The sequence below is a fragment of the Hibiscus syriacus genome, unplaced genomic scaffold (genome assembly GCF_006381635.1).
Source record: "Hibiscus syriacus cultivar Baekdansim isolate YM2019G1 unplaced genomic scaffold, ASM638163v2 tig00014444_pilon, whole genome shotgun sequence".
Classification (NCBI taxonomy): Eukaryota; Viridiplantae; Streptophyta; class Magnoliopsida; order Malvales; family Malvaceae; genus Hibiscus; species Hibiscus syriacus.
Genome location: NW_024062326.1, coordinates 2,109,834 through 2,135,917, shown reverse-complemented (window position 1 = coordinate 2,135,917; position 26,084 = coordinate 2,109,834). Strand labels below are relative to the sequence as shown.

The 26,084-nt window shown below is 33.8% G+C and overlaps 1 pseudogene; it reads right to left on the bottom strand.

The window, feature by feature from the left end:
• The window catches only part of LOC120207279, a 39,102-nt pseudogene that overhangs the window by 1,108 nt on the left and 11,910 nt on the right, over window positions 1-26,084 (bottom strand).

Here is a 26,084-nt window from a genome sequence, read left to right as displayed (position 1 = left end):
TATTTATTTCGAATAATTTATTTATTTGAAGCGGTACGAACGTTCGTTGACGTGTTTTATCAATCGTTTTCCAAGCACTCATGTTGATATTATTCCATATTTGCACGAAGTCGGTTTTGATTACGTTAGAACTTTAATTGGTTGTACAAAGTTGCATCTTCCATTGATAAACGCATTGTTGGAACGGTGGAGACTGGAGATACACACGTTTCATTTTCCTTTTGGGGAGGTGACTATTACCCTTGAAGATGACACATTCAATCTTGGTATGCCTGTTGACGGAAATCCTATTACTGGTATTACCCATGGGCACTGGAGCGGCTTGTGTGAGGAACTGCTCGGACTTACTGTGACAAGTGACGATATGGATGAAGGGAATATCTACATTAAATTTTTGGACACAACTTTTTGGAGCTACCCGCCAATGCTGCTCCATAAATTAAACATGTAATTTTTGAAATCTATGTTTATTTATTTTAGGTTATTTATTTATTATATTAAAACTTTAGTTTAGTTTATGTTATTGTAATTTTTTTACGATAATTTTTGAAATCTATGTTTATTTATTTTAGGTTATTTATTTATTATATTAAAATTTTATTTTAGTTTATGTTATTGTAATTTTTTTACGATAACTTTTTAATTTATTCGCACCATCTTTATTTTGCAGCTATTTATTGGTGCTCATACTTTACAAGTTATTTGGGGATCTTGATCCTTGACAAATCCCGAAACAAAGTGCATCTGATGTAGTTGTATCATCTACGCGTTTTGTGGGATGCTAAAAATATGAGTTGGGGATTGATAGTGTTGGCCTTTGTTCCGGAAGCTAAGTAAAACTGTTGATTTGGACAAACAAGTAATTGGAGGCTTTTTGATGTTGTTACAATCATGGGCATAGTTTCAAATGTCGTTTTTACAATCGATTCCTACGCAACCGACCCCATTTGAATTTTCACTACTTCGGATGTAATTAAAAATAAGCTACGTTTATATATTTAAATTACTATATTTTTATAGTTTTAAAAATAATTATATTTTATTATATGAATGATAGGTAGACTGTCACACTAACTCACACGCACCTACTAAGAACTTTGCATGATTTTAGATTGTCGATCGATAAGATGACAGACGAGGTAATCGATATTATAATTTTTTGTAAATTAAATATCAATTTTCGATTCGATTTTAGCTAATTTAGTTTAAAAATATATGTGTAGCTCGTGTGAACATCGTATAGTGATGATGCTATTAGATCGTGTACTCCAGCTGAAATAGATCTCAGTTCGCACGTTTGGATGTTGGCGGTCCCGTTGATAGTCTATGAGATCATCGAGTGGCATCCTGTTGATCGCATGTTGCGGTAATTTAACTATGTCCAAACGATTTTGCTACCACCCCCAGACTTGGACGTCTGTCATCGTCTAACGTAACAAGGGAAGATAAATTTTAATTTGGAGATGCATTATGCAGAATGGGTGTTGCAGTGAATAAAGAGATTACATAGGCATGCCATTTTTGAACCCATTGTAACACTCTTAACCCGTATACATTCTTAAATATGAGTTAAAGATGTCACACTATTCACTTTTAACATTGCTTACACAAAAACCCGTAAAATTTTTGCTCCATTTTAAAATTTCAATTTAACGATTAAAAATCAATTTAGTTAATCACATAAGATCATAAAAATAATATTTCAATTTAAAACCGATTTTAGGCAGCAACTAGGCAATTCAATATTGTTTCATAACATATATAAAACTACCTAATTTTAAAATCAATCAGTTAACTTTTAAAACATAATATTATTCGATACTATTCATATATAATATTAGGCATAATTAATTCTAATCATAATTAAAATAGTTCTAATTTACTATTACAGACCTTTTTAACTAATCTATCAGTATAACACCCTAGACCCGATTGGGCCTAAAATGTCACATTGGGCTATCGAGGCGACCCCTGGTTTCCAAAACCTGCTTTTTTTTTTTAACTTACTCAATGGTATCATACAACATATAAAATAGTTATTTGAAAAAATTTACAAATCAGAGCTCTATGACACATAATTTAAATTCAAAATAATACATCTCACTATTCGATAAAATAAATACATAAGTAAGGTTCTCTGAATTCACATGCCCCACTAAAACTACAGTACAATACTCTAAAGGAGATGTTAGAAGTCATTTTGAGACGGTGCTCTTCGAACTACTTCAACTACTAATCTGCCAACGAAAAATATTTGAAGGCTGAGCTTATAAAGGCCAACAATATAATTGATAATCTATATCAACATTAAGATCTTATAAACATAATTGTGCTAAAGATTAGGTACTAAACAATAGGAACATACATTATCTTGATCAAGTACTACTTACTTAAAGCTTAACTGGTGTGCCAATGAAATAGGGGTCTCACGCTTCCCTTAGTCTTAGGAAAAGTGCCTCGCCATAAACACGCTTCTATCGAGTCTCTACTCAAATTGTCTGCCGCTGCTTTGCATTATCTAAATGCAATTCTAACTCGACTTTGTACTATATATATGCAATGATGACTAGTATCTGGCCTCAAAAAGCCATCAAACACTAGCAACTACAGATATCATGTCTGACTAACCTACCCCTCGTGAGTGTTAGGCCTCATGCCCAAATTAGCCATCAAAGTGCCTCGTACACTTAATGTGGTGTATCCGGATAAGGACATCACACCTGCCAGTCCACCCCTCATGAGTGTTAATGCCTCAACGCATAGTCAACCGCAAAAGCGCCTCGTGTACTTTCTTAAGTTGTTCTCATATATCCTATACCACTAGACAATTGTGACCACCTGAATTGGATTGATGTGACTATACATACATTCCTAAGGCACAGAGGCCACATGACACTGACATACTAACTGACTTCTCGTGACTATTCGGGCCTCGCGCCCTCAATAGCTCCACAAGTACTACGAACACTGACCATGCCCCATTAGAGCAAGTAAGGTAACCTGGGCATACCCTAGCATAAATGGACCCCTTACAGTGAGGTCATCCTTCTACTAGATGATATCTTGCTCGTTTTCTAAGCAGAACATTACGCGAAGGCTTATTGGTCTACTACTACTATTGTTTACTACACTAGTCCACTCTGGTCGCTCATTACTAAAGGGTATTTACTCATTCTCTACCTCTAGCGAAGTCTCCACGTGTTCTCAAAGGTTTTATGATTATTTCTAAGGTTGTTGTTCACTGATTGTACTATCCGTTAGCCCAATGCCTGACTAGAGTTCAACAATGGGTAGCAACACTCTAATCGCCCTCATTGAACTTCCTTTCAATACCTCTCGAATAAAAAGGATGGCTTACACCTCCTAAGTTCATTGACGTTCTCAAAGCCTACGCTCTCCGCTTTTTCTGAATCATTATTCTGTTGGTCAGTACATCTCCTCTAAAAATCATCATTTTCACTATCCGTAAATGTGCTTGACTAAAGATACTTCGATGTATACCGCTTAGAATGGTTACCTTTGTTGTAACTCGCTACCATGAGAGTTTCTATGTATCTTTAGTCATTTAGGTCCCTCACAGACTTATTTTTACTATTACAGATCATTCTTAGCTCTTACAAGCCTTAATCAGGTCAAACCTGAACATCCAAAGTGAGTAGTATCAATATTCTACTTGTAATATCGATACCCTAGGATTAAGTATCGATACCTCTATGAGTATCGGTACAAAAATGCATTTTGTTTCTGAAATTGAGGCCCTGTATCGATACTGTCACCCTAAGTATTGATACTGCAGGCTCAAATCCCTAATTTCCCCATTTCATCCAGTATCGATATTATTTATCCCAATATCGATACTCAAGCCTTGAAATGGTTATTTTAGGCTCAAAAAATTGTCCAAAATCATCTTAAAGGCCATATTTTGGTTCCTAATCATGTGCTAAAGCTTTAGGGAGTTAACTAAGGTCTTAACGTAGCCTAAAAATGTCTTCTAAGCCTTTAAAACGTGAGTTGATCTTGAGATTAAATAAAAACCCTAAAATTCTTAAATACTCAAATCTTAGCCAAATCCTCAAAATTTAGTAAAACTTAATACTCTAAAGGATTAGAAATACATTACCTTGGTGTTAGCCAAACTTTTTCCTTGGTATTTTGATGAAAAGTCCCACTTTTCTCTTGCAAAATTAAAACCCACTGATTTAATCCTTAAAACACCACTTTTGAAAGGTTAAAAGTTGATTGGAAATATGAAAAATGATTAAAATCTTACCTTTAACCTTTATCATTTGGAGAGGAAAAAGAGGAAGAAAAAGGAAGATGAAGAAATGGTGGGGAAAAAGAGCATAAAAGAAATAAATAGGCTCATCTTTTGTAAAATGGGAAAATTGCATAATTGGTCCTTCCTTATTTTCCTATAATTTGAAAATCTCATTTTTTTGGTTAATTGGGCTACGAACTCAACCCAATTAAACCCAACTCGGTCCAATGGCTTAAAATATAAATTTTATGGGCTCCACTTACCTCTCGGGTAAACCTGAAACTACTAACCCGGACTTTGGGGTGTTACAATCAGAGCAACCAAACAATCATAATATACATGCCACTAAAAAGCTAAAATAACATCATCGATGTCTTACTGATACTGCAGGTTGGTATAATTCCCAAAAAGATGTTGATGTAATCCTAATCAGCCCCACCTTTATTTTTGATCTGATCAAATCATTAAAGTTCAGCAAGACTGATTCTAAGGGAGTTCTGCTTACTTCATCCTTTACTTTCTCATTTATGCACTATATCTTATCATAAGTCTGCATTTGCCTCTTAGGCTATATTTATCACATGATATCATTCCTTGCATGATTTTTACTTAGCATGAATTTGCATGAGTTTATTAGTTGCATGACATTAAATTGCATGAATAAATAAGCATGCTGCCTCATTCAAGCATGTACTTTAATTAGGTTCATTTTAGCATGTAGTTCAATAATGCATTTAGTTTCTTTAATATAATCATGTAGTTCATTAAGGCATTAGTTCCTTTAAGCTAACTACTTCATTTAAGTATGTTGGTTGATTCAATAAAGCTAGTCAATTTATTAAACTAGCTACTTTAATGTTTGCAGGACATGTTTAATTCTCATTTCATTTTAGCATGAACAATTTCTATTTTTGTGTCTAGGTGCATGGGGGAAGTTGAACAGTCTCAACAGATGCAAAAATATAGTTCAGAATGTCTTCCAATTTTGGATGCAATACAAATGTGTTTATGTAAAGAAATGAATTGGATATTATACCTTTATCTATTATCTTTATAACTCCTTTTTAATCACCTCAATCTGATATCGGAAGCTTGAGATATGATTGATTTACCGAAGATAGTGCAGGTTGTAATTTTCATTACGGGAATTTTATGCATGGATGATTTGGATAAATATTGAACCAAGGAGGATTCTTTTCATCTTCAACCAAGAGACAAATAATTGAAGGCCTTCTTTATTCACATATTCAAGGCAATTCAAATATGATTTTATTCATCCAATCAAGGCCATCTTTATTCACACATTCAAGGCATTCAAGGCTGAATTATTCATCCAATTTCAAGGGTTTTCCATATTCTTCAAGGGAACAAGCAATGAAGGCTGATTTTATTTCATTTAATTTTATTTCATTTAATCACCAAATTAAATGATAAAATCAGCATGGAGTTTGAAGAGACAAGCTGATTTGGACGTGTAGGATGTCCACATTCATCCTCCATTCATTCATTTGCAAGCAAAGCAAGGCAGCCCAAGAGCCACCCCTCATTTCGGATGAAAATGATGCTAAATTCATCTTATAAATGTCTAGATTCATCACCAAATAGTCTAGAATATTCATCCAAGCTTTTATATAAGAAAGAACAAGTCATTTAAGCTCATTCAAGTGCATTAAGATGAACCTTCATTCATTCTTTTTTTTGTAAAACCTTTCATTTTCACATGGTGCCTATCAACACTATAAATAGGAACATTCATTGCGTTGTAAACATAACTTTTGACATATATAGATATCCTTTGAAAGTTTTGATTTTATTCTTATTCTTTTGTAGAATTTTATCGACTTCAAGACTTGTCTTGTAGTCTTCAGCCATTCCACTTGAATATAACGTTGGTTCCTAGCTCATCTATAGCTACTGGGCCACGTTTCACCCTCTTCTACTTCAAAACCACACATTTATATTGTTGGTTCCTAGATCCAATAGCTAGTGGGTCACAATCCATCTTTTGAATTTCTATCATTTTCCACTCCAAATTACAGTAATCCTTCACCATTTTCATTACATACATTCAACCACTATCACCATCACACTTCTATCAATTACAATCCACTTCAACTCTATTCTATCATTTCCATTTCTTTCATATACATATTTATATATATTTTTCCCTACTTATTCATTGTTTGTGCATTTTTAGTCTTCAATCAAAGCACTATGAAGTTCTTACTAGAATCACGATCAGGCACATACATATATGACTCGGAACACAAAATCGGGATCATATCAAATGCTCACAATGCTCCTCACTTCACATCTTTATATATGCATGGACATTATCACACACTAAGTATAACTTAGTGAGACATTATAAAAAAATAGAGGTGAGATAAAATATAAAAACAACATAATAATTCAAAAAAATATAATTAATCAAATAAAATGCTTGAATTTCCAAATCTACTTAAATAAGCCATTTTCCTCATCAATAAACCTGAAAAATCAATATTTCATGATTTTTATAAAATCATGACAAACAATATCAAATCACAAATAATTGATAATTATTCATTTCCATTCAATCACATATTAAGTACTTTCGCATTTCAATTTCATAGTCCAATGTATATCTAAGAGAAATAAGAGGATGTGTGTCAGATGAGTGTCCGCAATAAGTGCCTCAATTAACTTGCACCAACGGTCCCACACCTAATGTACATGAATGTACTTTATCAGTATCAGTAAATAATGATCACTCCACCTCATGGCATGCCAATTGTACCTAAGACTCTCCAAGCAACATACAATGGACTTTACGATAAAATCATATCATTTATATATTCACATATCCAATCAGTAACATTTTCAAACATCATTTATCAAAACCAGTGCATTGGCCAGTTCATACCCTAAAATAATTCATAAAACATTTCCATAAACATTATGGAAATATTCCATAATTTGATTCAAACCATTCTTTAAAAATCATTCGAGGTTGACTTATTGCAAGTATTCCTCAATCAATATAATTAAATAAATAAAATGCACTCACCTTTGCCTTACTATTGAACCTTTTATAACAATATCATTTTATTCTTTTACTTTGTCTTTTGCTTTCGATTCACTTGGATCTCAAGATTTATCGTAGGTTAGACATCATCACATAAACAACACAAGGTTCAAATTATATGTTAGTATTATACTAACATAATCTAAATCCAATAATAAAAATCCCATAAAATATAATCGATACTTAATCGATATAAAAGTCACTTCACTGATCTATAAAAACTTTAACATTTCCAAAATAACACTTCAATTCCATAAATATTCATTTTCATCAGTAACCACTCAACTTTCATAAACTTTACATTTAAGTCACAATGAATGAATTGTTTTAGAATTCACACTAAATTTTCCAATTAATTCGTAATGATCCTTTAACATTTTTCTCAATTGAAAACCAATACTCAAAATTTCCATCATTGTAATAATATACTCAATCTAAAACCTTCACATTTGCAAAATTGTAATTAAATCCCCAATTTCCTAATCCATTCACATTAGCCACCAACTTTTCTCAAATCTTGTAATTTGATCCAAAACAATATTCAAACTTCAAATTCAGCATCTAAACATTAATTTCCAGCATTGAATACTCATAATTAAACAATTACACATCAATGTCTCATAATTTTTAAAACTTTCAAAATAGTCCTTTTACTATCTTAAGGTTATAAATTGATCTAATTCAATCTCCAAAGCATGTATAATCAATCTAATATCAATTATAGAATATAGAAAATTTTTGAATTTTTTTCTCTTAATTTTCTTCGCTTGGTCGAACCTATCAAGAACACTAGGGCATACTTTTCATTCAATTTCAAGCATGAATTCAAGCTCCAATGATCAAATTCATGAAATTCCAATCATCCTAACATCAAATTCAATCCAAATTCAATCAATTCCTCATAACCCTAGCTTGGCTGAATTTAATATATGCTTTCCTAGATGATTTTAATTATCTCACATGCTTGGAAATTAATCTATAACATCAATAACATAAAAACCAAGCTTTAATTCTTCAAAATCTAACATGTTCTTCATGAACCCTAATCATGAATATCATCATCCAATCATGTTTTCCATGAATTTTTTACACCAATTGATAGAGAATTTCAATTAGATTAATTCTTTATCTAATAGCTTAATCGAAAAATCAATCAAATAAGCTTAAACATGAACTTGAAAATCCTTACCTCTTTAACTATGGAGGTTTACAGTAGCTTGAAGAAGAAAAAGCTTATTTCTCTTGATTTCTCTACAAAATTTCCTTGATACACATGTCTTAATTATAATAATATAATTGAATTTAAAATTTATTTAATGAGATATTCCAACCTTATCCTTTAAAATTCCTAATAATTTCCACTATGCCACCATAATATATTCTAATTTAATATTCAAAAGTCAAATATGAACAAATAAAAGTATACTTTCCACATTTTCCCTTTAAATATTTGAAAATTGCAATTTAGTCACTAAAGTTCCCAATTTCGGTTTAACATGGAAAATCGCCCTTAAATCCATTGATCCATTTTAAATTTCATTGTTCTAAATTATGCGAATAATATTTTTGGCCTTTTTATATCATCTTTCAAAATTTCGTGAAATTTTGGTTCAATCTATTTATCTGAATTCTTAGTAGACTTTACTACTTTTATAGATTTTAATACAAATCTCAAATCAAAAGTCTGATTCCCACGAAAACATAAATTTATTAATAAACTATTCATTTACAATCCAAAATATATAACTTTAAAAAATACATTTTTGGTCCCTAAACTTTACAAAGTTTATACTTTAGCTACTAACCTTTCAAAACTTACATTTTGTTCACTAACCAAAATTTGGGGTATTACAATTCTCCCCCTTAAAGAAAATTATTCCTCGAATTTACCATACACATTTTCATACCTGATGCAAAAAGATGAGGAAATTATTTTTTCATGTCTTTTTCTCGTTCTTAGGTAGTTTCCTCAACTTTATGATTTTGCCAAAGAACTTTTTATGAGTAGAATTGTCTTTTTCGTTAGTTCTTTAAATCCAAGAGCTAAAATCCTCACTGGTTCTTCTTCATATGACAAGTTCGGTTGAATTTTGATTTCGTCTGGTTTGATCACATGTGAAGGATCCGATCGATACTTCCTAAGCATTGATACATGAAATACATTATGAATCATGTCCATTACTAAAAGTAATGCTAATTGATAAGCCACTGGACAAACTCTTTTTATAATCTCATACGAGCCAATAAATCTTGGACTTAGTTTTCCTTTATGCCCAAATCACATAACCTTTTTCCACGATGATACTTTAAGAAATACTTTATCACTGACTTGATATTCAATCTTTTTCCTCTTCAAATTTGAGTATGATTTCTACCTATCTGAAGCTATATTGAGATTATCTTGAATAATTTTCACTTTGTCTTCCATTTCTTTCATCATGTCAGGACCAATTAGATCTCGATCTTTTAGTTCGAACCAATTTAATGGTGTTCGACGCTTCCTCCTATATAAGGCTTCATACAGAGCCATCTTAATGCTCAATTGATTACTATTTTTGTAGGCAAACTCTGCTAAAGGCAAATATTTCTCCCATGATCCCTTGAATTCAATTACACAAACCCTTATCATATCCTCCAAAACTTGAATAGTTCACTGAAACTGTCCATCTGTTTGTGGATGAAAAGTTGTACTAATATTCAATCGAGTACCCAAGGCTTTATGTAAAGACTTCCTAAATCTTGAAGTGAACGTTGGATCTCTGTCAGATACTATCGAAACAGACACACGATGAAGCTGAACTATCTCTTTTTATATTCAACTTAGTATACTTGTCTATCGAATAGTCTGTTCGAACTGGGATAAAATGAGCAGTCTTGATTAATTTGTCAATGATCACCCAAATTAAGTATTTCTTATTGGGTGTCAAAGGTAGCCTTGTAACAAAGTCCATGGTAACTCGTTCCCACTTCCACTCAGGAATGGAAATCGGTTGCAACAATCTTGAAGGAACTTAATGTTCAACTTTCACTTGTTGACATGCTAGTCACTTTGCCACGAACTCAGTAATAGCTCTTTTCATACCAGGCCACCAATACCGACTCTTTAAATCTTGGTACATCTTGTTCCCACATGGATGCATAGTCAATGACTATAATGTGCATCTGAAAGAATATATTTCTTTAATTCTTCATCATTTGGAATACAAATTCTTTCTAGGTAGTACAAACATCCATCATTCTTAACTTTAAAATATTTTCTCCCCTTTTTCCACTTGTTCAATCATTACCAAACACTTTTCATCTTTTCTTAGTAGATCTTTTATCTGATCTAACAACAGAGGTTTTAATTTTAATTCAACTACCAAGGTACCATCTTCCTTTAAAGATAGTCAAGCATCCAAAGAATACAAAGGTGAAAAAGTATTTCGGCTAAGTGCATTAGCTACAACATTAGCCTTCCCTAGATGATAATCGATAATCACATCATAATCCTTGAGAAGCTTAATCCATCTTCTCTGTATCAAGTTCCTCCTTTTGAGTCAACAAGTACTTTATACTTTTATGATCTGTGTAAATATAACACCATTCTCCATATAAATAATGGCACCAAATTTTTAAAGCAAACACCATTAATGTTAATTCCAAATCATGAGTAAGATAAATTCTCTCATGCATCTTCAATTGTCTCGAAGCATAGGCCCCAACCTTATCTTCTTGTATAAGCACACGTCCCAAGCCATTATGATATGTATTACTATAAATCACATAATCTTTATCTGACTCCAATTGTACTAGCATGGGTACTTCTATTAAAATCTTCTTTAGCGTTTGAAAGCTTTCGTGACATTTCTATGTCCCAAAAATAGGTATATTCTTCCTTAAAAGCTTGGTCAGAGGGGAAACAATCATAAAAGAATTCTTTTCTAATATCCGGTAATAGCCGACATGTAATACCCTAAATTTTGGATAGTGACCAAAATACAAGTTTTGAAAGTTTAGTGGCTAAAATGTAAACTTTATAAAAGTTTAGGGACCAAAAATATATTTTCAAAAGTTATATATTTTGGTCTGTAAATGAATAGTTTATCCTGAAATAAAAAGTTTTTGTGGGAATTAGAATTTTGTTTCGGGGATTGTATTAAAAGTTATTAGGCAGTAAAGTCCGATAAAAAATCGAATAATCGGATCGAACCAAAATTTTACAAAAATTTGAAAGATGCTAGATTCATGTTAGAAATAATATTTTCATATTTTAGAATAGTGAAATTCAATGTGGATCAATGAAATTGAAGTTAATTTTTCCCTATTTAGCCAAAATTGGAAAATTTAGTGACTAAATTATAATTTTTGAAAATTGCACGACTAAAGTGGAAAGTCAACATTTATTTGGTTCATCGTTGATTGTGGGATATTTTAATGGAAGATATTCCAATGGTAAATGGTAATTATCAAGATTCATTAAGGGTGAAATTTGAATTTCTCATTAATTGAATTTTAAATTCAATTATATTAGAATAGTTCCAAGTGTTTTAATTGATAATTACAAGAAACAAACAAAGAAATTTCAACTCTTATCTAAGCTTTGGCCGAAACTCCATAGCTGTTATGGTAAGAATTTTTTTTATTTTATATTCAAGCTTATTTGATTGATTTATGGATTAAGCTACTAGATAGAGAATTAATCCTCCTGAAATTCTCTATCATTTGGTAAAAAAATTACATGGAAATCATGCTTAGAAGTTGAGATTCATGAATTGGGTGGTTGAAGAACATGTTTGATTTTGAAGATTTAATGGAAGATTTTATGTTATTGATGTTGTAGATTAATTCTAAAGCATGAGTGATTATTAAAATCAAGTATAAAAGCTTATATGATTTTTGACCATCTTAGGTTGATGGTCTACAATGGACGGGGATTGTATTAATTATGCTCGCAAATGTCACAAATTTCAGATTTATGGTGATAAAATGCATGTGCCTCATTCACCACTCCATGTAATGATTGCACCCTGTCCATTCTCAATGTGGGGCACGGACGTCATCGAACCAGTCACATCAAAGGCTTCTAATGGGCACTGTTTCATCTTTTTGGCCATAGATTACTTCACCAAGTGGGTCAAACTTGCATCTTATGCTAGTGTTACAAAGGAGGTAGTTTATAGATTTTTGAATAAAGAGATTATTTGCAAATATGGAACCCTAGAAAGGATTATTTCAAGTAATTCTTTGAATTTGAACAATGATTGGAAGGTTGGAATCTGCACAAAGTTCAAAATCAAACATCATAACTCAACTCCTTACAACCTGAGAATGAATGAGGTAGTAGAGGTAGCAAATAAAAATATCAAAAGGATTATTACGAAGACAACTAAGATATATAGGTAATGGCATGAAAAGTTTTCCTTTGCTCTACTAGCTTATCGCACTTTTATCAGCACATCGACAGGGGCAATGACATTCCTACTAGTTTATGGGATGGAAGTAGTTTTACCCATTGAAGTGGAAATCCCTTCTATGAGAGTACTCATGGTGCTAAAATTAGAGGAGGCTGATTGGGTCTAGAATAGGTTCGATCAGTTAACTTTAATTGAAGAAAAGATATTGAGAGTCATTTGTCATGGCCAAATATACCAAAAGAGAATTATGCGAGTATATGACAAGAAGGTCAGACCCTGAGAATTTCACGAGGGAGATCTGGTCCTAAAATAGATTCTTCCTATGCAAAAAGACTTTCAAGGGAAATGGATGCCAAATTGGAAAGGTACTTACGTTGTGAAAATGTCTTTTTTGAAGGAGCTCTGATTTTGACTAAAGTGGAGGAAATGAGTTGCCTAATTCTATGAATTATGATTTAGTCAAATGATACTACACATGAAGAAAAAAAGAAAGAAAAAAGATAATAAAAATGAAAAAAGAAGAAAAAAATGAGGAGGGTTCAAGATGAAAACCCAAAAATGGGCATCTTAAACCCAAAGGAGGATTCGAGCCAAAAATCCGCAAAGGACGGCTTGAATATTCAGGATTAGGCTAATGAATGGTGGATTCCCTTGGAAGCCTGACAATTAAGGGATAGGTTCTCATACTCATATATCTTTAGTATGATATGAATACTCTAGACACATGTTAATCTTCGAAAAAGACTACGGGTGAGAAGATAGAAGGGTTCCTGCTTTTGATATCATGGGTACTTGGTTTTTTTCCCATTTTGCAATGTTTCCTTTCTTTGAAAGAAACTTGACCCAAAAAATTTCACTTCCTTATATTTTGTTAATAAAATCATTTAATTATATTTTATTACTTTTTTTCATAAGCATCATGCATATAAATATTGATTAATAATAGTTTTCTACATAAAAAGATATTATGCCTTATTTTGAGAAGAGTTTAGGGATATAGAGATTTTAAAAGAAGTGTTTGTCGAAAAGAAAAAATGGATGACTCCCCTCAGTAGGTCGTTATAAGGGATCAGAATTAGAACAAAATTGGTCTCACTCTATCCAAGTTTTATATGGAAATCCATCAAAATAAAAGCATTCTTGGCATGACCCCACCTTCGAATTAAATTGAAATAAGGATATATACCAGGTATGATCTCAATCAGTTAAATCATTTCAAGAAGTGTCAACCTTTAAAAGGAGAACGGTTCTTGGACAAATTTAGAAGCAGTGATAGGTCGAGTGGTTGTTGTGGCTAAGTTTTGATAGTACAGGAGCAAAACCACATAACACAAGAAATTAAAGGAATCCCATATGCTATAACAGAAAATAATCCCCAAAGGCGATAAAGTCTTAATTTTTTTGGATTAAATCGGATTAAAATGCCTCGAGCATTCATCATATCGAATTGCATTAGACTGTCTTTAGGACATATTGCATGTAACACATATAGAATCTTGTCATATGACCCTTTCAAACAGGATCTATTAAACCCATCTCAATAGTGGATCACCTAGAATCACGACTTAGCATCCTTCAGAGGAAAGAGTAAGATCATTCCATGACTCCACGTCTTTCAAAGGAAAAAGTGAGATCATCACCATATTCAACATCCTATAGCAAAAAGACTGGATCACCTCGAATTACGACTTAGGATCCTTCAGATGAAGGAGTAAGATCGTTCCACAACTCTGTGTCTTTTAGATAAAATAGTAAGATCGTCACTAGATTCAGCATCCTTCAACAAAAGGAGTGATCACCCCAAATTATGACTTAGAGTCCTTCAAAAGAAGGAGCAAGATCATTCCACGACTCAACGTCTTTCAGGAGAAAGAGTGAGATCATCACCGGATTAATAGCAACCATCGAAACTGGACAAAATAATGCCTTTGGTCTTTGTCCCATTCCTGTCAACGACAATGGAGAAAAAGGGGAAATTGTTAACACTAATTTTGTCTGGGACTAGTATCAATTTTTTATAATATTCTATGGTTATTGTTAATTGTGATATAATTAAACTTTTGTACATAGGTTATAGGTATATTAGTATCGTAATTAAATATGTGTGTACGTTTAAAGTTTAGCTTGTTTCAATATTTTTTTTATATTAATTTTAATTAAATCGTATAAATATATTTGTGTAAATTTTGGTAGGGTACAATATATATAATTTATAAAAAACATAATAAATAATACTAACATTTGTTTATATGTATTGAAAGGCCCAATTATATTACAAGATCAATCCAATAAGCAAGCTCACAAGGGATCCAAACTACAAACAAGTCGGTGGCCCAACAAAATAGAATCATATCACAATTAAAGCTCAACTTAATTAGGCTCAATTACAAATTAGTAGGCCCAAGGATGGTAACCCAATGCAGCTAGGGTTTATATATTTTCTCCCTAGTTGCCTTACTCCCAACCGTTGGATATGTTCTTGATGCAACAACCCAAATGAGAAGGAAACTAAGGTTTTACCCTAACCCTTTAAGCGTTGCCCCAATGCCAGCTGTTAGATCTGGATCCATCTAATGATTTATATTACATTTTTAGGGTTTTTGAACCCTAGCTTCCCCCACTACCGTCGTTGTCACCTAGGCTGAGTATCTCCCATCATTGCCACCTCTATCATTCGTTCCCATCACTCTGATACCACAACTGTTTCAGCCATCCATCACAAATTAGTCAAACAAAAAGGGACAAAATCAGTCAAAAATATAAAATTTATTGTAAAATGAAATCCCGAAAAGATATGGGATTGTCAAGTCTTGGGATAGGGTAGTCATACCCTTTCCTCATCAAATCAACATGCAAGAAGATAAAAAGAGGGACAATAACCATTTTTGGGGAATAAAACCATAGCAAGAAACAAAAAAAAGAAGAAGGAAGAAACTGAAAAAAATAGGAAGAAGATAACATTGCCCCTTTGATTTTGAACGTCCTTATTTAGCCAGATTTTGAAAAGAGCTTTAAGGCATCCAAAGGTAGCCCTTTTTCTTTCGAGTTTCAATACATTTTTTTAATTCATTCTATCCTTATATTATAATATTTATAAGTATATATATCTTATGTACATATATAGCATATTCATTTTACTTACATATATATATTAAAATCTTATATTGCATACAAATATTTATAAATTTATTTTTAACTGTTATGTATATATATATATTACATTTTTTATGCATGTATATTTTAATTTTTTAATAAAAACATCGATTTATATATTTGATAAAATTTTAAGTATTTTGCTCGAAAATATTTTAAGAACGCTCGTCGTAGAATGGTCGTGAAAAACAACACTTTATAGGAGAAGTGTGATTCGATGATATTCAAACGAAAAGCGAACTTGCAGTTAAGTAATAAATTTTAGTAAAAAAGATCATATTTTAAGTTTTGACTCAAAATTGCAAATTCTACTTCAATGACGACATATAAGCTATTAGTACTAATTTTGGGCGTTGTGGGGGTGTTCACCCTTCCCCACACGTAATCGACTCCCAAGCCCTTAAAAGTGAATCTTTGGTAAATGTAGACCAATTTTTGTCTTTAAAATAATTTTTCTTAAAACAATTAAAAAGATATTTTAAGGTATTCTACCTACCTAACCCAAAGGTTGATGGCAACTCTTTATTTGTTAAAATCTCGATTTCCCAAGATAAAGTCGTAATGATTTTTAAATTTAATTTTTTAGAAAAAATGGTTATGATATTATGAAAGCTTAATACTCCAAAAGATTAGAAATACCATTGATGATTGAATCATGAAATGAAGTTCCTTTAGCTAGCAATCACTTTCCTTTTTGAACTTCGTTGATCTCTTACTCTTTCTTTAGCCAAACAAGAAAACCCAAAATTCCCTTAATACCAAGAAAATTATAGGAAGGACTGAGGATGAATTTGAAGTATAAGTGAAGAAAATTGATCTTTCCTTCCCCTTTGATCTATGGAACTTATAGAGGAGTGAAGAAGAGAAATAAAAAAAATAAAAAGATAGCTCTTTTCTATTTAAAAAAAAAGCCCACGTCCAAACACAAATAAAATCCCAAAAATCAGCTTGTATTTTCATCAAAGGTATAATTACACTTTTAGTCCTTTGCATTTTATCTTATATTTAATAATCCCGTTTTTATGGCTAATTAGGCCAATCCAAACCCAATTAAGACCAACGATTTTACTTATGAATTTCACGAGGTCCACTTACCTCTCGGGTAAACTCGAAACTACTAGCCTGAAATTTGTTGTGTCACAACTCTCCCATCCTTAAAAGAAATTTCATCCCCAAAATTTATTCAATTCAAACAACTACACATCCTTGGGTAAAACACTTAGGAACCTCGAAGCACCTAAACTCATATGAAATCTGATTCTAAAGGAAGAGGTCCTCAAAACCTGACATGTAGCTCAAAATTTACAAAATCGATCTATGATTTTCTGAGGGTGTTACCAATGCCGAACTTCAAGTGAAACATTCGAGAAGCACGAAGTTAAAGAAATCACATTCTTTCTATCTGATACTTTACGCTCAAACATTCTATAAAGATAATGCTACTCTATGATTCATTGTTATTGCTAAATCCTTCTCTAGCTAACCATACTCAATCGAGTTTATTCACTACGTAACCTAATAATCTCTTTTACTTGCTAAACATAGGTAACTCATCATGTTATACCCTAAGATCTTACGACACTTATTTGTCTCAATACCAACTGCTAAAGATATGATAATAATTCTCAGTTAACATCGATCTTTATGCTTCTGTTGTGCAACTCTAATTCAATATTCATTAGTGGTAGTTGACTATTTTTCATTTACCTTGCGACTTACATACACTTTACTAACCTAATCGAGCATCTAAGGTGCTCACTACTGGAATCGGCCACTTGTAGAGCAAAACTATCAATATCTGACTCTTCTAGGAGAGTATACATCACAAAGTGGAGATCTCTAGCAACCACACTCTCACTAAGGATTCTGAGATTCTACGTCTGACAATCACCATCGTCTATCATTAGTAAACTATTCTATGACAGCTAACGCTAGTTAAACGTAGCTTAACGTACTTGATCTCCTTTAATCTGAAGTATTAGAATCTATGGTACTATGGCATGCTACCTATTAAAATATGGTGTATATAACTCACGCTCGTATACCACACGAAGAAACTAATGACGAGGCTTGGTTTACTTAGTTGATTCACTTGTTGTTCATACACGAATGCATGCTGATGAAATCATATGGATCTCTGTACTTCGAGACTCGTAACTCACTACTTACTAATCGTGAGTACTTGGGGCATTTGTGCCCAGTTAGCAATTGGAGTACCTTGGCACTGCTTGGGATCAACATATTAGCTAGGGTGACTTAGGTATTCTAAACACTCACGTGGAAATTTTTATCTCTAATCTTGATAACTCACATGAATGTATCCTCAAGAAAACATACACAAGGGTGAAAGACTCTGTAGTTTAACATTTTCTTAGAGTTAACCCTCGACTCAACAAGGGACACAACCATCTATTCACAAACCTCCAGACCCTCAACTCTCAATGAATCTCTAAGATAAAATTTGTCTATTCTGCTAAGGTACACCAACTCGATACTTGGATCTTCACACAAAGACCATCTACACGAATACTTCTCTTACCTAGCTCACTAGAGATCACAAGGAATGTATGCAATCATGCCTACTGAAGCAACATGAAAAAGATGAGATGTCTAAAAACATACCTGACATCTCATATGCATCATCAACATCCTGACCCGGTCTCTCTACGATCTGATAAATAGGATCACACACCATCAAATCGAGAACAGGTCAATTCGCTCCTCTACACTCTTGTCTGAGTATAGAACCAACGCCATCCGAACTAGGGCAATCCCTCACTATATGCACCAAGGATCTACATCTATATAACTTTCTAGAAAGCTTAAAGCATCTTTCTTGATGATTTTTGCCACAATACTCACACTCTGGATACATCGGAACTATATCAGAGGGCTTCAAAGCTCGCCACAGATGGTGAAGCTGGTGGTCTCCTATGACCTATGCCTGAACTTTGACATGACTAGAGTGACAAAGATGATGCCACTCTTCTCTGCCCTCATGGGCCTTTGGTCCTTTCTATTGTTGACTAATATGGTTTACTGGTACACAAGTCCTCATACTTTGGCTACCTGATTCACCTAACAAACTCTTCCTCATAATATGTACCCTCTCCATGGCCTTAGCCTGTTGTGTTAACTTTGAAAACACTCTAGGAAGTTCTACTACCAACTGTTCATGGATATCGAGATGCAGTCCCTCAAGGAACCTCTTGTACCTCAAGGACTCAGTCCCAGCTAACTCTAGAGTACAATGGCTCAATCGGAGGAAATCTCTCTGTTACTCATATACTAAGCAGTCTCCCTAAACTTGATGAGAGAACTACATCCTCAACCCGTCTATTGTGCCTCACGGATTTACTTGCCTTTGAACGCATCTATAAATTGATCCCATGTAGGCACCTCTGGCTGTAAAGCCATCTATACAGCCTCTCACCAATCAATAGTATCACCCTTGAGCTAAGTGGTGACGCACTCTAACTTACCCTCTGGGAAAGGCGAAGCTGCCTCAAAGTCCTCATGGTCTACCTCAACTACTGATCGATCAAAATTTGAACATCATAGCATAAACCATAGAAGTCGAATATCTTATACCTCCTCAGTTTCTCTACTGAGGACTCTATCAACAATGACGTACTTTATGTGACCGACTACACAATTTGGGCTCTAGGAATGGCATACACTATCACCCTAAGTGTGGAGGTCAAACCTCTAAAGAATGTAGCCTCTATGACTATTGCGCCTAATGGGACCCCCATGGTCCTCTGCCCTAGGAAAGAACTCCTCGATGATACTATCTGGAGAAGAGGCTTGGATATCCATCCTATCATCGAGGCCATACTCAGAACTATCGGCCATTACAAATTTCTATAACATAGATTTAGAAAGAGAGCACCATCAAGATTCCATACTTAAACAATTACTTTAAGTACATAGGGGCATGTTTTCACTGACACCTTACCACTAGATCCTAGGACCGACTCAACCTGACACTCTGATACCACTAAATATAACACCCTAAACCCGATTAGGCCTAAAATGTCACACTGGGCTGCCAAGGTAACCCCTGATTTTTAAAACCTATTCATTTTCCTTTTAAACAAATTGAATAGTATCATAAATAAAACATAAATAACTTATATAAAATATTATACAAAACCAGAGCTCCGTGATACATAATTTAAAAGCAAAATCTTACACACACCGAGTTTAATAAATTGAACACATGAGTAAGGTTCTATGAATACACATGCACACTAAAGCTATAGTACAGTACTCTATCGGAGATATTAGAAGTCCTGCTGCAATGGTGGTCCATGAACAGCTCAAGCTATTGATTTACAACAGAAAACATCATATGGCTAAGCTTATAAAACGCAGTAGTATTATCACTAATCTAGAGAAACATAAGGATTTTATAACATAAGTATATTGAAGAAATGGTACTAAGCATTAGGAACATGCGTGACCTAGATCAAGTCCTACCTACATAAGGCTTTACTGCTCTATCACTAAAGTAGGGGTCTCACGTTTCCCTTAATCCTCTGCTAAGGGCCTCTCCATGAGTACTCCTCTAAAGGGTCTCTAACCTTAATAATTGTACTGATACACATTATCTAAATGTGACACTGATACTCATGTGTATTATCTGAACGTAGACCTGACTAGTATATAGTTTCGCATAGCCATTAGAAACTAGTTACTGAGGGAACCTGCTGTCACATAGCATCAGTACAATTCCCACAAAACATACTAAATGATCTTCTGGTCCTCACATAGCCATCAGGTAGATCATTGAGGGGAACTTGATGTCACATAGCATCGGTACAATTCCCGCTTAACTGAAATATTAGTTCGGTCTCACATACCCTTCAAGCCAAGCTTTAACATATCTGATGTGTTAGACTGATGGGACTATACATGCATGACTTAAACAAACAGACACGAGGTAGGTCTGGTGGTGTGGTCAGAGGAAATTTACGTGCATCTCGGAACAACACCCCTAACCTACATTGAATACGGAATAACCTAGGGGTAAGAACAAAAATTTTACGTGCATCAAAAGCTTACCTGAATGTACTGAACTAACTTAACTACCCATTCATATCTAAAGCCCACAAGCCACGTAACACTGACATCGCTAACCCACTCTTTGCGAGTGTTCGGGCCTCGTACTCTAGTTAGCCCCTAAAGTACCTCGCGCACTAACAATTCCCTACTAGGGCAACTAAGGTAACCTAGTTATACCTTAATATAGATGGACTCACTGAAGTAAAGTCACCCTTTCACTAGATGATATCTCGTTCATTCTCTCATCTAGAACGTTAAGTGAAGGCTTATTTATTAATTGTGGAACTGGATAGCCCAATATCTGGCTCGGGTTTAATTCTGAGTAGTGACACCCAATTCAATCTTATCATACTTCCCTTCAGAATCTCTTGAACTGAAAAGGATGACTTACTCTTCTTGGGTTCATTGACACTCTCGAAGCTCATGCTTTCTCTACCTATAAATCTGACATATTCATCGTACCATTTATCGGATATCTCATATAACGATCCTCAATCCCAAATATTTGTATACGTCATCGATTGAAGATACTTTGGTGTATTACTCTTAATATGGTTACATTTGATGTAACCTAATCCTATGAGTGTTTCTAGGTATGCTTGGTCATTTATGTCCCTCACGGACAAAGTCTTACTATTATGGATCATACTTAGCTCTTACGGACCTTAAACGGGATAAATATAACTGTCCAAAGTGAGTAGTATCGATACTCAGTATCGATACCCTAGGGTCAATTATCAATGCTCCTATGAGTATTGGTACCAAAAATGGATTCTGTTGCGAAAAATAGGCCTCAATATGATATTGTCATCATGAGTATCAATACTACAGGGGAAGTATCGATACTTCCTTCTGAAATCTCTAATTTTAGTCTCAATTCAACCAGTATCGATATTGTTTATCTTAATATCGATACTCAAACCCTAAAATACTTTAATTAGGCTAAAAATCACTCAAAAATTATCACAAAAGACTTGGTTTGGTTTCTAAACTTATTATGAAGCTTTAATAAGTTGTTAAGGGTCTTAAGGCATCATAAAAACACATTATTAACACCTATAACGTGATTTTCTTAAGAAATCAAAGGTAAACCATAAAATGCTCAAATCAACAAATCTTAGCAAAATCTCTAAATTTATGAAAACTTAATACTCCAAAATTAGAAATACACTACCTTGATGATTGAATCCCAAAATGACCCTCATTTAGCTAGAAAACGCTTTTCGTTTTGAATTTGGATGATATTTCACTCTTTCTCTAGCCAAACAAGAAAACCCAAGAATCCCTTAACACCAAGAATATTATAGGAAGGATTGAGAATGAATTTTAAATATAAAGAAGTGAAGAACAATTGTAATGCCCTAAATATCGAATTAGGGACTTTATTAAAAAGATTTAAAAATTGAGGATTAAAGTGATTAAATGATAAAAGATGAGAAATGATTTGGATTAGTAGTTTAGACTAAATTGTAACAAGGGATAATTAAAATGGTATTTTGGTCATTTGGAATAAAATGAATTTAAAATTCATTATTTATAATGTATTAAAGTAAAGAAATAAGAGGAAACGTGAGTTAGCTAGGTCAACTATTTTCTTCTTCTTCTTTCACGTGGAAAGATCTCCTCCATAGCTAAAGGTGAGATTTCAATTTGCTGGTTTATTGATGCAAGAACATTTTCAACACATGCAAAGGGAGTATTCTTGAACATGTTAATATTTTACTTACTTTATATTATTATGATCATCTATGCCATAATCATACATACCATGCTAAGATTATTAGTTATGTGATTTGAAGAATAACTTAGCCTATACACATATTTATAATTGATGCACATTGTTATATTTTTAAGTATGTTAAGCATGTTAGAATAGTCTTGCATTCATTTAAGCATGATTCATTACATTCATGAAATGGCAGCATGCTTAATCATTCATTTGTTAGCTCATATGCATTCATTTTAGCTCATAGGTCTTATACATTAGCTTACATATGTTATATAATGATATACTTAGCTCATTCCATGCATACATAGCTCACGAGGTCATAATCATGCTCGGCAATAAGGTAATTGGATCATACAAGCTCAATGCCTTTGATTTACCTTGTTTTCTTTGCAAATGTAGGTACATAGGAGCATGGCACACATTGGGCAGCTTGGACTATTTGGGATCCATATGCAGCTCACAAATAACAGAGCAGCTCTTGGAACACAATGGGAAGCTCAACTCAGCTGGAGGAGCTCAAGGCTAGCTAATCTAAGATAGTTGGACTATTTGAAGACAAGTTGCTAAAAGTGACATCAAATGTAGTTGAACATAGCTAAATGTGCTACTAGGAAGCTTGAGATATCACGGCTAAGAAGATCCTTCACCACCAGCCCTTGCATTGCTAACTAGATAGACACACACAAGCTTGAAGATGGCTCAACTCAAGCCCAAGGCTAATGCACATGCTTGGTCTTCATCCTATACATAAGGCTACACCACAAGCCTCCTAGAGAACCATGTGCACTCCTTGTGACCAGCCAAGCCATGTTCTATGTGTGTGCCCCATTTTAGGCACCAAGATGAATTACTACATAACCATTCGGCCAAGCATCCTTTCTCTTCCAAATTGGCGCCAACTTGAAAGGTCTCAAGCACTATTCGACCATGAGATATGCCCCATCCATTCAGCCGAATTAGTACCTATGTTTTCATGTTATTTATTTAATGAATTATGTCATTTTAGAGGGACACAAGGGCTGGCCAAACCACCATGTAACCATTCGGCCATGTCCCTTCAAAATCTATAAATAGACTAGTCCTACTTATTTGTAGATATACCTTTCATTTAATACAAGTGAGATTATTCTCTTTTCTCAAGTCCTTGTGACTTTTATCGACTTATTAAGTAAGTTAATTACTTGTGGCATCAACCCCTATTCATTGATACTTGTGGTTCATATCTCCTTATATATAGTGGATCCAAGTCTTTTGTTACCACCCCTTAGAAAGATTTGTAAGGTTGGGTCTTTACTCATTGTAGTAATGGTTCTTCCTTGGTCTTTCTAAGATATTTTCCTCACCAACCATCATTTGTTTCATCTCCCATACCATATCCATATCAACATACTTTTGCTACCATTTCTTATAACATAAATAACCCTCCATTTCACCTTTACATCAACTACCAAACCATCTCTTTGAGTCATTCACTTATACAGGTTGTTTTTCTTCCTTCTTAGAACCACAATCAATTTAAGGTAGAAGTAACTTACATCAAGCGGTATTCAGAGCTTTGGTGGAAGAAGCAATATGCAACAACAACAACAAAAATACAAAAAATAAGTTCAAGTGAAGTGAAAGTGAAAGAATCAAAAATCAGCAAAGAAATTACATGCACTCAAAAGAACAAAATAAAATAAAATTATAAAGAAAGTTGAAAGCACACAACAACAAGTCTCATCACCAAGCAATTTCAAGTAAGCATCTAAAATTGATTGTGGTGATAGAAAGGTTGTGAAGTGACTTTTTGTAAGTAACCCCTTTATTCTCTTCTTTCTTATTTCTAAGCCACTATTTTCATTATATTTTGCTTCCATTCCTACTAACCTTTTTGTAGCCGACACATAACAAGTAAACTTTACTTGGTATAGTTTTGAGTAAAGTTACTTAGAACTCGAGACAAAGATATTGAGAGGAAAAAGGCTTGAGCGTGGGAGACTAGAAGAGGACTAGAAAAAGCCTTGAAGTCCTATAGTGCAAACATGAGCGGATTGAGTGACATTCAAGTTTCCTTGGAGTGAACTCGTGAGGCTTTGTGAGAGCATTATTTGGTAAGGTCTTTTACACATTTTCTTTTTTTTTATTTCACTAATCTTGTTTCGGAGTCCTGGACGAACACCTGAAAGAGAAGCCCCTAACTTGCAATCTCAAGCAATTATGCATGAGATGACAAGATTGTTGAAACTTGAGTTGGAGCCCTTACATGAAAGGATGGATCAAGTTGAAGCATCTTTGGGCAACCGAAGGATAATTCACCCTAGAATGGAAGAATAATTTGAGGAGGATGCTGAAGTAGAGAAAATAACCCAAGGAACAAGAAGAGATATCAATAGAAAACCAGGGGAAAAGGTACCAAAATGATAATTTCAGCAACGTCAAGGTTACAATTCCTCTATTTCAAGAACGAACTGATCCTGAAGCCTATTTTGACTGGGTAATCAAAATTGAGCATATTTTTTAATGCCAAAACTACACAAAGCAAAAGAAAGTAAGGCTTGCTACTATGGAGTTTGTGGACTATGCCCTCGTTTGGTAGGACCAATTAGTAAGTTCAAGAAGAAAAAATGGTGAAAGCCCAATCAATACTTGGGAAGAAATGAAGGCCATTATGAGGAAATGGTTCGTGCTTACTCCTATCACTGAGATCTTTATCATAAGCTTCAAAATATTAAACAAGGAAACTAGAGCGTTGAATATTATTTCAAGGAAATAGAGATAGCCATGATTCAAGCCAATGTTGATGAAGATAGGGAAGCAACCATGGCAAGGTTTTTATCTGGCTTAAATCCTGAAATTGCTAACCTTATTGAACTGCAGCATTATGTAGAGATTGAGGATATGGTACATATGGCCATGAAAATCGAACGACAAATTAAAAGAAAGGTTTTCAACTGGAGTAGCCCAAATTTGACCACCAAATGGAAATAAAAGCCTAATATTTTCTGGAAGCCAACCATAATCCAAGCAAAGGATAATGTTGAAGTATCCAAAACCATAAAAGTGGGTGAATTCAGCAAGGGTAAAGAAAGGTAAACGAACACTTTTGAGAGGTCCAGAGACATCAAGTGTTTTAAGTGTTTTGGAAAAGGACATGTTGCAAGCCAATGTCCCAACCAAAATAATATGATCTTACAAGATAATGAAGATGTTGTCTCAGATTCTGAAGAACCTGTCCATGATGAGGAACTTGAAATAATCCATGAAGAAGAACCAAGGGAAACTGTTGATTATGGAGAAATGCTTGTTTCGAAGAGGTGCCTCCAATCACAGCCAATTAAGGAGGATCTGCAAAGAAACAAAATTTTTCATACAAGGTGCCATGTCAAGGACAAAGTTTGTACAATGATTATTGATGGAGGGAGTTTCACAAAC